At 38.2% G+C, this 18,984-nt stretch overlaps 1 long non-coding RNA gene across 4 annotated transcripts in view; it reads right to left on the bottom strand.

Moving 5' to 3' along the window:
• Positions 1-860: 860 nt before the first annotated feature.
• LOC143857937 (uncharacterized) overlaps positions 861-18,984 on the bottom strand; it is a 35,297-nt gene continuing 17,173 nt past the window's right edge. Inside the window, exons 5-6 of one of the 4 annotated variants that reach the window (XR_013238811.1) lie at positions 13,811-17,135; positions 861-879 (exon numbers count right to left, since the gene is read on the bottom strand). This is a non-coding gene — a long non-coding RNA (uncharacterized LOC143857937). Of the gene's footprint in view, positions 883-13,253; positions 17,136-18,984 lie in introns of those variants that run through there. The other 3 variants (XR_013238812.1, XR_013238813.1, XR_013238810.1) reach the window with 3 other exon arrangements.

Raw genomic sequence — 18,984 nt, forward strand, 5'->3', positions numbered from 1 at the left:
GTTCCATCTCTGCAAGCTCCAATTTGTATCTGGTCTTCACTACCTAATACTTAACATGAGAAGCTAAATCAGTGCTATATATATAGTCATCTAAGATGTTATTATTCTTTCGGGAAACCAAAGTAATTCAAACATATATAGTCATCTAAGATGTTATTATTCTTTCGGGAAACCAAAGAGTTGTTGGAAACTAATTCAAACGGTGGTAACTTCTGGGGCCCACCTAAACAAAATTTAGAATTTTTTATTATTAGGAAAGTTGTGTTGAGTCGGTTGGGAGTTTCCAAAGTGAAGGCTTCTTGTGTTATTTTTATCAATAATAGTACTTTTAGAATTTAGCTAGAATTAGGAAAGTGAAAACGTGAGTTTTTTTTTTTTTTTTTGGAGTGTTGCCGTATAGCAACAAGTATATATATATATATATATATATATATATATATATATATATATATATATATATATATATATATATATATATATATATATATAGTGCTATGGTGTAACGTAGGATTTATGAGATGAACGAATAAAACAAAAAGTCAGTGAAAGTTTGTCTTCTTCCTTTTCTTATATATTGTTTTTATTATTATTTTTTCTACAGAGTGGTATCAGAGTAGAAGTTCTTTCGATTTCCATAGAGTAGAAGTTAGATGATAAAAGTAGAAAGTGTATTTTTGTTGGCTATAGTGTGGAGACAAAATGGTACCGACTTTATGATCCTATTTCCAAAAAATTGATCATAAGTTGTGATGTTATTTTTAATGAAAAAGAGGCTTGGAATTAAAAACATGATGTAGAAGCCCCCTTATGTGTTTTAAATGAAAACACATCATATGAGTCATCTCGAGAGGTTAGGCTAGGGTTTCGTCACTTTCGTGGCTGCTTGACTCGAGTGGAAGGAGAGAAAACAAAAGAAAAAACAATGAATCAATATTAATGTTTAGTCTTTTTTTATTCCATAAAAAAAAGACAAAAAAGAATCAATCAATAAAAAAGGACAAAAAAGAATCAATCAATAAAAAAAGACTAAACAAAGACTAAGCAGTAATATTGATTCTTTGTTTAGTCTTTAGTGAATGAAATGTTTAGTCTTTTTTTATTGATTGATTCTTTGCTTAGTCTTTAGTGAATGAAAAACAAAGAAAAAAAGCTAACCCTAGTTTTGACGGGGAACCCGCGGGTACCAGGGCCCGTCCCAGACCCACCTGCTGGTCACAGGTGCAAGCCGGGTGCGGGTCTTTTTTTTTTTGCGGGTAACAAAATTGGTACCCGTACCTGCAAATTTTGCTACAGGCCGGGTGTACCCGCGGGTACGGGTGCCATTTTGCCGGGTCTAGTCATACAAACCCATATTTTTTTAAAAGTAGGGAAGGGCCCCCTACATAGGATGTTCCAAACCGTCCATTTGTTAGGCCACAACGTAAATAGGCTATGCCCTAAAAATCATTTCCGTAGGATGATCTTAACCATCCAATCTATAGATGGACTTCACATTATGAAAACTTCAATAGATCGGAGGGTTTGGATCATACTATGTAAATAATTTTTGGGGCACAACCTACTTCCGATGTGGCCCAACAAATGGACGGTTTAGATCATCTGATGGAGTGGGCCGCACCGTACATTTTGAAAAATACGGGTTTGTACAACCACCCATAGTATAATTTTTCTTTACAACGTAATCTATGTGCAGACTCCACATAAAAGCATAATCTTTAAAATAAAAAAAAAAAAAAAAAAAACTCACGTTTTAGATCATCCTATCGAGTGGGCCACCCATCATTTAAGTCGTCTCATGATGCATATTTATTATAAAATTCTTTGGGACCCACCTTGTTCGAATACCCAAATGTTTATTTCTTGGGTGCAAATAGGCCTTTCCGATAAAATCATCTCTATAGATGATCCTAGTAGAGGTTTATATATGTTGCCATCCTTCTATAGATTAATTGGAGGGTTAGGATTGTCCTATGGAGAACATTATTTGGGCAAGGCTAGTTACATTGGGCCCAACTAATCAACTAATGAATGGTTTGGATTCCGAATAAAGTAGACCCAAGTGTATGATCTCGGCCTGTAGTTGCAAGTATTTTTCTTTTTAAACTACTATGTTTCACCTTTTCAAAGATAAGTGATATATTCACCCCTATTTTACTTGGGACAGCCCCCTCTAGTGTATTTATGACTCCTATTTTACTCTAGAGGGGGCTGTCCTAAGCAATAAAGGAGACAAATATATCATTTACCAATCTATATTCCCCGAGAGAGAGAGAGAGAGAGAGAGAGAGAGAGAGAGAGAGAGATAGAGAGAGAGAGCTGTTTAGTTTATGTTGGGGCTATCTAGTAGGGGTGCAAGTTTGGCCCTGAAAGCCCTCACCTGCCCTGAGCCTGAACAGGGTCAGGGCTGGATTTTCTAACCCTGAGGGTTGGTTAGGGTTCATTTTTTTAGACCCTGACTCAGGTCGGGTGGGTTTTGGGTTAATGCCTCGGGTACCTTGACCCGGTCAGACCCTGAGTTTTCTATTATCGAATTGAACCATCTGGGCATGTTTCTTTTGCTAATGTTTTCTATTATCTTGGATTGATGTTTCTTTAGATTATTATTATTAATTATCTCTGTTGCCCGTCATGTTGTTGAATTCATATTGTCGTATTTTGTTCCCTTTCTCTGTTTATTGATCATTTTGTTCCATATGATAAGTGGTTGCTTTATTTTTAGCACTCTTAACAGGTATTTGCACTAGGGACAATTAGGGCCGGCCCGGCCCGGCCCTGCCCAATTAGGGCGGGCCAAGGCCAGCACAATACCCTGTAGGGCGGGTAATGGGTTGAGGTTTTCCGGCCCCGACTCAGGGTCAGGGAGGGTCAGGGCCGAGATAATAGGATCCAGTGTTGGGCTAGGGTTTTGTAAAACCCGACCCAACCCAACCCTGTTGCAGCCCTACTATCTAGTTTATGTTCATATCTTACCCGAGGGGTGGAGGTATCATTTATTTAATTATTTTCTCGAGCTATGTTTCCAGAATAAGGGGTAGAGGTATCATTTATTATCTTGCATAAAAAATTATATGCCCTTGTCCCTAGTTTATGTTTATATCTTACATGAGGGATATCTTTTTGGCCACATACATTTACAAGACCAACAATTTCAATTACGCACACATACATGCATGTACGCATGTGGGATCCAAAAATCGATCGTTAGAATTGATTAATATATGGTGAGTCTCTATCTAGTCGTTCTCATAATAAATAGGAAAAATAATAATCTCTCTCCCTTGCCCCAGCATTTCTTTCATCCCTAGTGTTAGTCTTTTTTAGGGAAATGACTTCATTTTCATGAAAGGACAAACAAAAGAGATGAAAATACAGTCATTACTTGGTAAAATCTAACAAAGGTGCAAATATTGGAAACATTGGCTGAGATATCACTTCCTATGATCAAATAAAGAAATGATACCTCCACCCCATTTCCTCAGCATTACTACGCCTTTTGTTTCTTTCAACATGAAATGGATGTAAAACAAATTTTACGCCTAGTGACAGAAAATGTAATATTTGTTGAACCCCGATTTTGCATTGAAAGAAACATAGCTGAAAAGACACATAAAATGGAAAGGAAAAGACAAGCAAAGAGATGGAAAGGAAAAATATTTCTAAAAGGGAGATGATGAATTCGCACCCCCTTTAGGATGATTCGCACCTCTTTAACATGAATTGACGTCAAACAGCATAAAAAAGCGTTCAAAGTCCCAACAATTCATGTTAAATGGGGTGCGAATCATCCTACAGGGAGTGTGGTAGTGATAAATTCCCCCCTTTTATGACTTGGGACAACACCTTCTAGTATATTTATGACTCCTCTTGTACACTACTAGAGGGGGCTGTCCCAACTAAAAAAGGGTGAATATATCATTTCCCTTTACAAAAATATATCCTTCAGACCACCCGCGAAATGCCTTTTGCGAAGGACGCTAGCAATTCCCTTACAACATTTCCCTCATGCCAATGCTCACGATTTCGATAGCCATACCAGTGATTTGGAGGAGATCTCTCGAAAAGCATTTAGTGCTCATTTCGGTCAACTCTCCATCATCTTTCTTTGGCTGAGTGGTATGTACTCTTGTTTACTCCCCTTCGTTTCAGAAGTTGTTTCTATTTCTACATCTGTTTCTTCCTCACTTTCCCCCCTTTCTTCCATTTCTGAACTAGTCTCTATTTTTTGTGACATAAGTCCCTCCCTACAACTCATGAATTAAGAATACTCAAAATCATGGAAAGAAAAAAATCCAAGAAAAATGTTTTTTGTCATAAATATTTTTCTTGTAGTCCATTTAGGGTAGGGGTGTAAACGAGCTGAGCCGAGCTTGGCCCAGCTCGGCTCGGCTCGTTAAGCTCAAGAGCTCGGCTCGGGCTCGAACCAGGCTCGAGCTTTGCTCGGCTTGCGAGCCTTACCTAGCTCGGGTTATATTAAGGGCAATCATATATTCACACCCCTCATCTTCCCTGGATAGCCCTATCTAGTGTAATTTGACTACTCTTTTTACACCACAGGGGCTGGTCAAGTAACAAATGGGGTTCCAAAAAAGAAGTGACATATTTTGCCTCCCCTTTTCACTCGCTGGACAACCCTTTTAGTGTAAATATTAATATATAATATATATTTAAATATATTAAATCCTTAACGAGCCGAGCCCGGCCTAGCTCGGGCTTGGCTCATTAAGCTTAACGAGCTCGGCTCGGCTCGGCTCGTTTAGGATTCAAGCCGAGCTTTTACCGAGCCGAGCTCGAGCGAGCTTCCGAGCTGGAGCCAAAATTGACACCCTTAATTCAGGGTTAATCAAATAAACAAATACATGTGCCAAAGGTGGCGAGAAAAGGAGGTTACGGTCTCCTTCTCGAATACGAAGTTGTCATATTATATAGACTATGGCCCTCTCATTTTCCAAGAAAGGTCAGATCCTTCTCATTCCATTAAATGCTCTCTCTCTCTATCACAAGTTTCTTACACCTTAATTTTTTCAAAAAGGTCCTTTATCAGATGAGACATCTGCCATGGGAACACTGCCATAGCTGCTCAGGAGTATTCTAATAAAGGAAACTAACCTTCTAACATCTTAAAAGCATCATAAATTCAAACCTTCTTATTCACACCCCATGCAACCGGTTAAAAAAACCGTTGCTAGGTTTTTTTTGTTCCGGATTTATGTGGGTAAAGGTTTAGTGGTCACATCAGCTTTTTCTTGCCAACATCAACAAAATCTTGTCTTGAAAAGAGTGTTCTCTCTTTCTCTCTCTACCCTCTCTCTCCACTCATCATAATATCTTTATCTAATTAATGCTTGTCCCCTCTTTTGCCTCCTACATTTACCCACATAAATCCCAGGAAAAAAAAAACCCGGCATCCAAACAGAGCTATATTTTAACTAGAAAAGAAGTGAATTTCACGGTTACCGGATTTTATGCCCTATTTGCATGGACCCCTGGTCCTCTCAAGGTCCTCATCGTATTTGGTGCGTTTAACCCCAAATAAAATGTTTTTCTTTTTTTCCCCTTACCCTTTGTTTGGATTGCTAGAAAAACATTTCTAACAGAAAATTTGTTTCTTGTGAAATTTTTTTCTTTCCACATTTTTGGTGGGAAATTCATACAATTGTGGTTAATTTAGATGGACACCAGCATAAATTGAGGCCATGCTTGGATTGCAAGAAAAAACATTTCTAGCGGAATTTTTTTCTTGGGAAATTTTTTTCTTTCTCAACTCAACTCAACAAAGCCTTTGTCCCAAACGAGTTGGGGTCGGCTAAATGAATCCTTTAGAAAAATTTCATGTTTTTCTATAGGATTCATTTCATAGAAGAGTGGAAAAGTTTACGGCCGACTGCCAACCTGACGCCAACCTGACGCCAACCCTCCTCCTTTATCCTGGCTAGGGACAGGCTGTGAAAAATACAATTTTTTTCTTTCCGGGGAAATAATATGATTATGGTTAATTTAGAGGGATATTATCATAAATTGAAGTTCCCTCTAAGTAAAAATTGATTAGCGTTGGTTCAATTTATCTTTCTTCTCGTGTAAAAGAAGTAAGAAATTTTAGAAATATTTTCCTTTCCAAACTTTTCCCAGAAAAATCCTGCAATCTAAACATGGCCTGAAGGTCTCTCTCTAAATAAAATCCTGCAAATTAAATAGGTCAAGAAGGTGCCTAGAGTTAATGGTTTATGCAAAGAAAAACAAGTAGACTTCTTTCACAGCATTGTAACTGTGAGGTGGCTAAATCAGATTCACATAATCATTGTCAATGGCATCGAGCAGAGCATAGAGATAATTTTCAAATCCATTACCTGTATCTATGGAAACCTACGCTTGAGAGAGGAATGATGCAAATTGAAGCTAGAGGTGATTTGGTTTGGTAATATTAACCAAATCTCTTTTAAGAAAAAGATAGCCTTAACCAAAATAGTCGATAAGGCATGGAATCAAAGTCTGAGGAGGAAGAAATAAAAGAAGCATTATTTTTCCTCTATGTATGTATCATTTCATCATGTATTATGAAAGGCAAATGAGGTTGAAAATGTATTAGTTGAGGAATGCGTACGTCAAGATTGCTTGGTAGTGGGTATTCAATTACTTTTGGAGTTCGCTTCAATTTTTCTAATGTTGTTTTGCTTTGGTTCTAATTGTATTATGACCATCTTCGTTCATCCCGGTAAGCTTCGGTTCTTTAAATGAGTTTTATTGTTTAGAAAAAAACAGTATTTGAAACAAGTGGTGATGGGACAATGGGTTAAAGATGACTTTTAGTCAAACAAATATTGAAAAAAGAATTTTCTTACAAAATAATACTTGGGTTGATTGCCACAGAGATGGGATTTTTTGTTGGCAAGCCAATGACGACGCGCTATGATAACCAGACAACTACTTATGTTTCTAGGAATCCAATATTCCACAAAAGAGAGCTAAGCACATCGATGTAGATTGTCATTTTACTTTGTCTGAGATCTATAGATCAGTTGGCAGATATAGTTATGAAGGTGCTTGGTTGTAGTCAATTTGGTATTATTTGTTTCAAGGTAGGCATGTATGATAGCTATGCACCAGCTTTAGGAGGAGTGTTAAGAGATATGGTAGTTCAAATAATCTTATATTAGTTTTGTATGTTGGTCATGTGTAGGTTATTGGGATTGAGCCTCGAACTCAATGGTAAAGGAGTTGTTCTTTGACCTAGAGGATGGTGGTTCAATCCCAGATTACCTATCCAAAAAATGTTGTTCATGTGTAGTTGACTTAGGATTAGGCCCATTATATTGACTGTATACTTGTAATTGTTTGTTCTAGCATATATAAAGAAGCCTTATGGGAGTCTGTTTAGACTTCACTCCCCACAAATTCCCTACTTGCCTCTATCCCTCTTTTCTTCATTCCTTCTTCCCTCTTCTTCTCTTCCTCAATCTCCTTGAATTGAATAGTCTTCTCCAAGTAGTTTCTTCTTTCATTTTACTCCAATGAAACTAATAATTTTTTCCTCTTCATTTCATCATTTTGAAGATTCTCTCTCGTAATATTTATTGTCAGAGGCTGAGAGGCTACATTCTGATAGGCTGATTTTCATATTTGAGGATTGCAGTTCTCTTCTTTGTGGACACTTATATGGTAGGTATTGCATAGAGAGATGGATTCGAAGATGCCGAAACAACAGTGGGAAGGTATTTGTTTTATTGTCCTAATATCATCACTTGGTTGATTATTTCTTCTTTTTCTAGGGAAAGATATCAACTATTATTTCTTCCTTATTTACTTTTCTGGTTGTCTTTTGCAGTGTCCTCAATGCAATGATAAGTGTAAGTTGAAGGATATTATAGATATTTATGCACCACAAGTAGTTGTGGTAGATGATGATCTGCATAAGGTTACTCTTTTGTTTCACTCAATGATTTTACGAAGTCATGATTTTCATTTTGATTGAATGAGTTTGTCTTGCCTGCAGGAAGTTATTTCTCCAACAACCCACTTCCCTCTTTATCCCTCTCACCCACCTATTTATGACAAGATGAGGACACCCATTTTCACACCCATCTTATCTGACCTCCGTTCCATCTTCTTTTCTTTTTTGAAATAGCGATTTGTATTGATTTGTAGTAAATGACAAGGGAGCACCCGAGAAGGGACAACCCCAGAGAACAAAAACAAGAAAGAAGACGAAAGATACAACAAAAATAACAAAATTATATTACGGGGGAAGATGATCGAACCAGAGAATACTCTCCCTCCCAACTCCCTGCTTGGCTAACACATCCGCCTTTTTGTTTGCCGACCTCCAAACGTGATTAAAGACAATATAGTAAATATTTTGTGTGTAATTTCTCGCTATTATTTTCATTTATCGTGTTTCACCCATATTTCTAACTTGAATGTGCAGAGTAGCAAGTATATAAATGATCTCGTGGTAAACTTCTTTCATATAGTAAATATTTTTGTCTTCCAAGTCGATGATAGAACGGACTTGGGTTCCAACACTTTCATGCACATGTTGGCCCTTGCTTGGAAGTGCATGGTTGGAGACTTGTTGGATTCTAACGAACAACCAGGAACAGTATATCTTATGCCCGCAACGCTGTTAAATAGAGATGCCAAAGTGGAGTTTGAAGTAAGCGAAAAAAACAGCCTCAGTGGATTTGCATTCGACAAAGAGAAAGGAATCCTTAACCTCCCATTGATCAACATCTATGATTGTTCTCCGTCCTTACTCCTCAATCTCGTAGCCTTTGAACATCTTCATACAGGGATAAGCCACCATGTCAGTTTTTATGTTTTCTACATTGACGGACTCATCCTATCAATCCAGGATGTGGACTTGCTGAAGCGTGAAGGTATCATTACTAATGATAAAACTTATGACGAGATCGTGAGGCTCATTCAAAAGGTCAATCATGACATGGGGTTCATCCCAAAGTTTACATTGTTCCATGTGATTAACCCCTTGAACGAATATTACCACAAGCGAACGAGAAAGTGGGAGAAACGATTTCGCAAGGCGTTCCAACTTCAGGGAAATGTACTTTGATAGCCCTTGGAGTTTGATCGCCCTTCTCGCAGCAGTTCTCCTTTTGGTTCTCACAGTGTTACAAACTGTTTACGCAATTCTCTCTAACTACAAATCTAAATGACACTCTCCAAACCTACCTTTCTGTGATGCTTTCGTTCTGTTTTTTCTTCTTATTTTAAACAAGATTCAAGTGTTTTGTATAAGTGTGTATGGTGATTGAATCCATTTATAACTTCAATGACTAATGAGGAAAAGTGTTTACTTTCACTGTAAATGAATGGTTTAAAGCTCGTTTAAGTCGATTGGAGCAGACCCTATGCAAAGTTTGAACTTTTTTTCCCTTGGAATATTAGTTTTTTCTTTTGAAATGTTGATGATAAGTTTCTTGATTTATTAGGATTATATTTCCCAAGGTAAGTAGGGTTAGCATCTTTCTGTCTTTTCTCTCCGTTAGGATTAGTGTCTTGTTTTATCTTTAGTCCGTAGGAAGCGGGAAGTTTTAGGAGTTCTTTTTTTATTGGTTGCATTCTATTTTTGACAGGACGTTTTTAGTATTAGTTTGGGTTTGGTCTATTAATGGTAGTTGTAATTGCTAGGATTCTAAGTTTTGCTTTAAATACATGATGTAAAGACGTTAAATCCATTATTGGAATATAATTAGAGATGTTTTTGTCTCTCTATTTCTCTATCTCTTTCTTCTTGTCTCTCTTTTTCCTAGTGGATTCTAGGATTATCGCTCTTCCCTAGTGGACACATTTATCCATAGAGGTTGGGATTATTACTATCACAGCATGCAAGAGCCAAGTCAGCCAACTAGAAAAGTGTTGGGATTCTCAATCCCTAATCCCACTCTAAAATTCAAGGCATTTACACCTCCTTGAAAATGAAAGTCACACAAGAGGTGGGAAACGATAGGAAAGTGGGTGGAAATTCCATTTGGTGCCCCTGTAGGATAATGCCCCCCCCCCCCCGGCGGTTAACTTTAACGCTTTTTGACGTCAATTCATGTTAAAGGAACGCGCATTATCCTCCAGAGGGCGATGATATATAAAATTTTCTTGGCAGAATCTTAAATAATTCTTGATGAATCATGGCTCAGGGCCATCCGGTCATGGTGTTCTCAATAGCATTTGGACGAACTTGTAGATACAAATTTGATAATAAGTGTATTTTAGGAGGGAATTGCTAGCATCCACTATCGCTCTTCCCTAGTGGATTCTAGGATTCTAGGATTATCGCTCTTCTTGTCTATTTCTCTATCTCTTTAAATACATGGATTTTAGTGCATATTTTAGACTAGGATAAAAAGTATATTAGAATTTAGAAGAGTAAGTAGGGTTATGCATGCAGATACATAATCTATGGATAAATGTGTCCACTAGGGAAGAGCGATAATCCTAGAATCCACTAGGAAAAAGAGAGACAAGAAGAAAGAGATAGAGAAATAGAGAGACAAAAACATCTCTAATTATATTCCAATAATGGCTTTAACGTCTTTACATCATGTATTTAAAGCAAAACTTAGAATCCTAGCAATTACAACTACCATTAATAGACCAAACCCAAACTAATACTAAAAACGTCCTGTCAAAAATAGAATGCAACCAATAAAAAAAGAACTCCTAAAACTTCCCGCTTCCTACGGACTAAAGATAAAACAAGACACTAATCCTAACGGAGAGAAAAGACAGAAAGATGCTAACCCTACTTACCTTGGGAAATATAATCCTAATAAATCAAGAAACTTATCATCAACATTTCAAAAGAAAAAACTAATATTCCAAGGGAAAAAAAGTTCAAACTTTGCATAGGGTCTGCTCCAATCGACTTAAACGAGCTTTAAACCATTCATTTACAGTGAAAGTAAACACTTTTCCTCATTAGTCATTGAAGTTATAAATGGATTCAATCACCATACACACTTATACAAAACACTTGAATCTTGTTTAAAATAAGAAGAAAAAACAGAACGAAAGCATCACAGAAAGGTGGGTTTGGAGAGTGTCATTTAGATTTGTAGTTAGAGAGAATTGCGTAAACAGTTTGTAACACTGTGAGAACCAAAAGGAGAACTGCTGCGAGAAGGGCGATCAAACTCCAAGGGCTATCAAAGTACATTTCCCTGAAGTTGGAACGCCACTTGCGAAATCGTTTCTCCCACTTTCTCGTTCGCTTGTGGTAATTTTCGTTCAAGGGGTTAATCACATGGAACAATGTAAACTTTGGGATGAACCCCATGTCATGATTGACCTTTTGAATGAGCCTCACGATCTCGTCATAAGTTTTATCATTAGTAATGATACCTTCACGCTTCAGCAAGTCCACATCCTGGATTGATAGGATGAGTCCGTCAATGTAGAAAACATAAAAACTGACATGGTGGCTTATCCCTGTATGAAGATGTTCAAAGGCTACGAGATTGAGGAGTAAGGACGGAGAACAATCATAGATGTTGATCAATGGGAGGTTAAGGATTCCTTTCTCTTTGTCGAATGCAAATCCACTGAGGCTGTTTTTTTCGCTTACTTCAAACTCCACTTTGGCATCTCTATTTAACAGCGTTGCGGGCATAAGATATACTGTTCCTGGTTGTTCGTTAGAATCCAACAAGTCTCCAACCATGCACTTCCAAGCAAGGGCCAACATGTGCATGAAAGTGTTGGAACCCAAGTCCATTCTATCATCGACTTGGAAGACAAAAATATTTACTATATGAAAGAAGTTTACCACGAGATCATTTATATACTTGCTACTCTGCACATTCAAGTTAGAAATATGGGTGAAACACGATAAATGAAAATAATAGCGAGAAATTACACACAAAATATTTACTATATTGTCTTTAATCACGTTTGGAGGTCGGCAAACAAAAAGGCGGATGTGTTAGCCAAGCAGGGAGTTGGGAGGGAGAGTATTCTCTGGTTCGATCATCTTCCCCCGTAATATAATTTTGTTATTTTTGTTGTATCTTTCGTCTTCTTTCTTGTTTTTGTTCTCTGGGGTTGTCCCTTCTCGGGTGCTCCCTTGTCATTTACTACAAATCAATACAAATCGCTATTTCAAAAAAGAAAAGAAGATGGAACGGAGGTCAGATAAGATGGGTGTGAAAATGGGTGTCCTCATCTTGTCATAAATAGGTGGGTGAGAGGGATAAAGAGGGAAGTGGGTTGTTGGAGAAATAAAGGTGGTTTACTAATCGTACATGGAGGGTGGGAGGGGGGCGGAGGGGGAGAGAGAGAGAGAGAGAGAGAGAGAGAGAGAGAGAGAGAGAGAGAGAGAGAGAGAGAGAGAGAGAGACGTTTATGGGTACATTGAGGAGTAAGGACTCAGTATCATAGATGTTGATCAATGGGAGGTTAAGCATTCCTCTCTCTTTGTCGAAGGCAAATCCATCGTTGCATTCCTAGCAAGGGCCAACATGTGCATGAAGGTGTTGGCACCCAAGTCCGTTCTATCATCGACTTCGAAGACAAAAGCATTTACTCTACGAAAGAAGTTTACCACGAGATCATTTATATGCTCGGTACTCTGCACGTTCAAGTTAGAAATATGGGTGAAACACAATAAATGAAAATAATAGCAAGAAATTACACACAAATCACCCAGTTTCAAAATTTATCAACTAAAATCCACTAATGTTTTTTGTGGATTACTAAAATTAAAAGCCTTTTGCCATAAATAATTTAATAATGCTTTCTCTACTTATTTGTTTTCTTAACAAGATTATTAACATTATTAATATGGCATTTTTTCAGTTGTCAAGTACCAGCTAATAATCTTCATTGTTAACGGGGCGAATTTATTACCGTCCTATGGTGCTCGTGCGTTCATGTACGTTATGAGGGTACAACATAGGTGCCTCCCTTGATATTTGATCAAACGAAAACCTCCGAGATAGTCAACTATCGCAGGATCAAATAGCAAGAGTGGAACGTGCATGAATCCTCGAACACCGTATAAAACTCTCTCTACATGTGTGTGTATATGCATTCACATGTGTGTGTCTACAGATACACACTCCCCGACTCAAAAAGCTTCTGCCTACACATTCGTGCACCTTCTATCTAAATCATCCGCAATGGCTCCTTATTTCTTGCTCGAGCTTAACTGTCGCTACAAGGCTGTGGGTCTCTTTCTTAGTTATATGGTTAAGGCTCTTTCCTGTCGTCAAGGTTTTGATCTTTGAACCAAGCATAGAAATTTTCGATAGACTTGGTGAGTGACTGATTTTCCTCAACTAATGAGATATTCAAGTAGTATGGTTCGGTTGCTACGAACGTTACACCTGCTCTGTGTGGTCATGTGTGTGTATATACAGATACATATGTAGATGGATAGATATAAGACTAAAAGAAAAACTAAAAAAGAGAGTAATTGGGTGTTTGTTTATAGTAGGTCTCACCTGTCCTGTGTCATTCCTTTTTCAACAACTACCAACTTGTTGAGAACAAGCAGGGGCAATTGATTTTCAATCTTCAACGTGTCCTCAAAAAGAACAACACCGATTTTATACAATCCGTGTATGCCAAAAATGGGATCATTGTGAGCATAATCTCCATAGTTAGTGTCGGCGAATTTGCGCAGGATCTCGATTAAGAAACACCCATCATGGAACATTAGCTCCAAGAATTTGTCTCTGTCCCTCCATTTGCACTCAAGCTGGTCATAAGAATCCATCAACTCTTCCACAACTTCCTCCAGAGCGTTCACATAATCAGTCATGGGTTTGTCCGATATCTTGACTAAATGAAGAACAGCTCTGACCTTATGTCCCTCCATGTGCATAAGTTGGGTTTCTCCATGATGATATGGACCCAAGGAGACGCAACGAGGGTCATATGCTTCATTATTACAAATTCTCATAAACGATGGCACTCTGTAAATACATTGATTCTTCCAGAAATTCTCATTCCAAAAATCGACAGACTGATGTAGCACCTGCAATTCACAGCTGGAAGTGGATAAAGAGTATAACTGACTACCCCATACCTTGCTGCCTTTAGCCAGGGACTGTACAGCCTCCTCCTCTGAACTAAACATGAACAATACTTCGTTCGTAGATAGGATACACGGGCAAGGAAGAGAGGGGGTATCCCGAGCTCCTTTAGCCCAGCCAAAGATCATTAAGCATCCCAGAAGTTTCCTTCCTCCTTCCTACCAAGCAGGCTTTTAGAGTATCCAACCTCATTTCCACCTCCTTACCCAAAATAGATAAGAGCAGAGAGCCACCCTCAACCGATGAGGAAATCGTCCCAGAGTCCGGCCATCGGTCATCTTCCTTATTTATCAAGAGGGCTTCTGAAATGGTGTGGTTTACATTAAGGGTTGAAGCATTTTTTTTCTTTTTTGTCTGTCCAAATGGCACCTCCGACATGTGTCCCGCCATCTGAAGTTAAGATAGTCGCAAGATAAGCAACTCCAGTCTCTAGGCCTTCGGATTGATTTCTTCTTGTTTCTTGCTTTCCACAAACCCCCTTTTGTAGATGAGGTAGTTCCAAGTAGGTGATCCTGATTCTTCTGCTTACACCATCGATAACAGCTCCGCCATTTAAAGTTACATTAAGCACACGATAAGCAGAACCAATCCCCCACCCGTCTCCGCTTCATAGATCATCGGTTCTTCCAACTACAAAGAAAATTAGAAAATTATCTCTATCTCTATAATGATGTTCACAGCGTATCATCTGACGAATCTGGTTCTTGATAAACAAGTAGCACCTCTGCCACCACATGCGAATAACATACAACTGCTGGTACTCTTGGGCACAATAATCAAAGAGATGCTGATCAACCTCCATGAACAATCCCGAATGTGGCTACATGGCATGAGTGCACATGTGCATGTGAGCCATATGGCATCCCACACCCAATATGACTCCCTCTGTGAGTGTGAGTCCGTACCGACCCATAGTCATAACCAAACTCATAAGAAGCAGTTGAATCTCAGCTACTCTCAGAAGATACAATTTCGTAACCATGAGGACCATAAATAGTGGACTCCCAACACCAACGCCAGTCAAGCTCCCACCTCCAATGCTGATGTTGTCAAAGGTGTCTGTCAAACTAGCAAAACTCCATAACGATGAGCATCCATGGACTCATCTTCTTTGTTGGTGATGCATAGCCTTCGTCGTTGTCATGCAAATACGTGTCACGCTTGTGGCTGTTCTTGTGCATCATGATCCTAGTCCTGCTTCACATGGTCAAAACCATGCTCCACTGTGAATGGGCTAAGAGTAAGAGGTATGACCACCCACATTGCCTTGAACACCATATTCAGCATCCCCCCCCCCACCAAAAAAAAAAACTGCCAATACCTCCATCATTACCCCCCACCAGAATTTCCAGCACCAATATTCCCACGGCAATCACCATATGTGGGCGAATCCATGGATTAGTCATCAACACTATCTTGTAACGAAACTTTGATGGCAGGAGTTGGCCTTGTGTCGACGACAAGGTATCATCCTCATCTACTCCCGTCCTTGAGGCAATAAAAGTACTCAACCTACCGCCTAGCTCATCCAACATTAGCTCTCCAACATCCTCCTCCCTTGCCCATTAATATAGTAAGTCCTCATTTGCATAGAAGATGTTCACAAAGCCGATGGGTTCAGTTAATCCTTTCAGTTCTAATAAGAAAACAAGTGTTTCATCCTTAACCGAAAGTAATAATGGATACATAAAAGCTTTTGTAGATAAAGAATCAATTTCTCAATGAGTCGCCTAGAAAGACTTCAAGCAAATTTAGAAATAGTATCCTATTACAACTCCTAATTACTAGAAGTCTTAGACCTTCTAACACATAAAAGTGATAATTGACAAACTATCTAAAACAACAGTCCCAAAATTATAAACTATGTATTCAAATCAAACACCTAAAAGATAACAGTCCTAAAAAAAATAGAAACTACTTGTAAGAAAGAAACAACTTCCTAGCTGAACACCAAAAACTAAAACTAAAACTGACTAAGTAAAGGAATCTTCACATGACAAAGCTCACTGTAGACCCAAGGATGTGTGATAACCCAAAATATGGCAAGTAAATACCCACGATTGTTGATGGAAATGAAAGTCGCAAATCGAAAGAAATATCCCTCCCCGTCATGCAGCTCTTGTTCTTGGTTCAATATTTCATGGGTGCTCCCTGTGGGTCCCTCTTTCGAGCATGTTGCTTCCTTCTCTTGCCTTTCGCGAAGACTTGGTCTTCATCACTTTTCCTCAAAATCTCAAATCTTATTAAGCCCATTTAGGATTTTTCCAAACTTGCACACCATCTTATGCAGCTAACCCTGAGCCAAGTCAATGGTTACATGCCTCGAAAACTGAACGATATTACAAGTTTGTTTTAACCATGTGCCATGAGAAGCAAACACTGGGAGTATACATTTTGTATCAATTTTGTGTGTAAGTGACTGTCATCACTTTTCATAACCAAGTAACTTGACTGTAATTTTCTGGTTCTGACTCATTCTTTATCAACTAAAATATCCCCACGGCACCAATATGAGACTTCTCAAACCTAAACAAAGTCTGCCTGCCTGACAAAATGCCACAACTTTTTAGCCCTAGGACTTCATATGCACTAAATGACAGGCTGGAGTGGTTGACAATACATCTATGAAATTTTTAATTTCTTGTGGCGATGTGAATTTTCCATGCTAAGAGAAACTCAATTCAGAAATTCTTCTAAACTTTTCCAGGGCTTTCTCATGTAATATCCATTATCCACAAGATAATCCAAAGACTAATTTGAGGATTTTGCACCACCACAACACCACTAGTAGGAAAGAACAAAGAAAGAATGAATAGATAATGCATTACAATTTCTTACAAAACCTGTAAATGAACCTATAAACAACAAGATTGGATCGATTTTAGAAGAACCAACTAACTAAAAGGACAATTGAATACAATGGTCCAAGAGAAAACAAATCATAGTATACTTCAATAATGCAATAAAGATTAAACAGTGACAGTGAGAAAGTATGACCTTTTATTTGATAGCGTAACTCCCAGATGGCATCCTTGTTCTCCTCCAAAACCTCTGCAACGGCGCATTCAATTTCTTCAATGGAAACATCGACTCCTGCTTGCAAGGGAGACTGTATGAGTCACTAAAAGAAACCTAAAATACAAAATTAAAAAAAAAAGCATATAAAACAATACCAAAGGAGAGAGCCATTACAGGAATTTGAAGTATAAAGTACCATTTATTGATGAGCTGAATTAACAGATATAACACATGCTATGAAACTTCCAAAATACTGCAATGCAAACTTTGGTGCAATCATGAAAGTTGGCAGTAATATGGGCCTTAGATAAAAGAAACTCATACGTTTCCCAATCATCTAATCAGATTCTCTCATATCAGATCAATTTTTCAACTTGAGGAATGTTGGTTTAGGAATGAGATGGGAAATGCAGTGAGGGCTTGGAAACAAGTAGACAGAAGTATGTCCCTAGCTAAACTTACCTGAACCTCTAGAGTCTCGTTAGGAATAAAAAGCTCTTGTCTTGTTGTGAGATTTATTTGTTTTCCCGAGGGGTGGGGATTCTTCCGTCATAACCTAAAGGATGATGAGTTTAACAGTCCTTGTTTGTTGGAACTAGGAAAGTGTGTATGTTTCTCGGGGAAAGAGAGAGAGAAGTATGAGCTCTGGATCCGAAAGGATATTTTTCTGTCAAATTGTTCTTCAAGCTTCTTTGCAATGAGGGAAGATTTACTTTGAGGTGGCAGAGACTAGCATGCCCCTGTTCTGTGACATATTCAAGCTTTTTGGCATTCCCCTGTTCCATCACATATTCAAGCTTACTTGTGGTCATTGCTGTTAAATAAGATGAGGGCCTTGGATAGGCTTCAAAGGTGAGCTGTTTCCACGTTGCCAACACATGTACTCCATGTTTGTAAGAGGAAGAATCAATTGACGAATCTGTTCATGCAGTATGAGGTATCAAGCAAGGTGAGGATTGTTGTTGGTGCAGAACTCAAAGCAAGGTTTTAAATTTCGGTTTCGGCTATAATTTCGGCATTCACCGAAACCGAAATTTCGGTCGAAATTCGGCAAAAGCTAACGAAATGCCTGATTTTTCTCCCGAAATTTAGGTAATTTGGGCTGAAATTCTGTAAAGAAATAAAAATAATATTATTTTATTGAAATTTCAACCGTAATTGACGAAATTTCGACCAAAATTTATTACGTTTCAGGGATTTCGATTTCGGAACGTTTCGGTTTCAGTGTTGAACGAAATCTGAAAAATCCGAAATTTCGGATTTCGGTCGAAATTTAAAACCTTGCATCAAAGGACTAATACTTCACTGATACCAACCTAATGTAGGAGTGAGGACGGATCTATGGAAGGGACATTAGTAGTGAAAAAGATTGGCGAAAACTGTTACTCAAAAAAAAAAGGATGGGTGAAAATTAGGGTTTTGAATCCTAAAATATGTGCTTATATTAAAAAAATATTTCTATTAGGTTTAGGCTAGGTTTGGAGGGGTGCATATGTATGCCGAGAAGGTGCAGTAAGGGTTTTGGGTGAGATCAAGGTTTTAAATTTCAGTTTCAGTTTTGGCCATCATCAAAACTGAAATATTTCAGCTTCGGTATAGAATTTATGCTTAAATCGTGTAAAATCACGGAAACATTTCAGTACAAAATCACAACGGCAATAGATTTTCTTTTAATTTTTTGACCTTTTTTTAGAAATATCTCAAAGGAATCTCATGGTTCTTCTCTTTTCTACAAGTAGAGTTGATTTTTGTCAGGGCTTCCGTTGAAATGTTTTGTTTTTTATCTAAAAAGTTGCATGTTTCGCATTTTTCGACCAAAACATTAATGAAATTTCGAAATTTCGGACGAAATTCCAAAATTTTGGGCAAAATCTAGTATATTTCTGAATCCAAGTAGATTCCGTTTCGGTAGCAGCCGAAATCA

The sequence above is a fragment of the Tasmannia lanceolata genome, unplaced genomic scaffold (genome assembly GCF_043159265.1).
Source record: "Tasmannia lanceolata isolate RefF3 unplaced genomic scaffold, GAP_Taslan_0.1 ptg000025l, whole genome shotgun sequence".
Classification (NCBI taxonomy): Eukaryota; Viridiplantae; Streptophyta; class Magnoliopsida; order Canellales; family Winteraceae; genus Tasmannia; species Tasmannia lanceolata.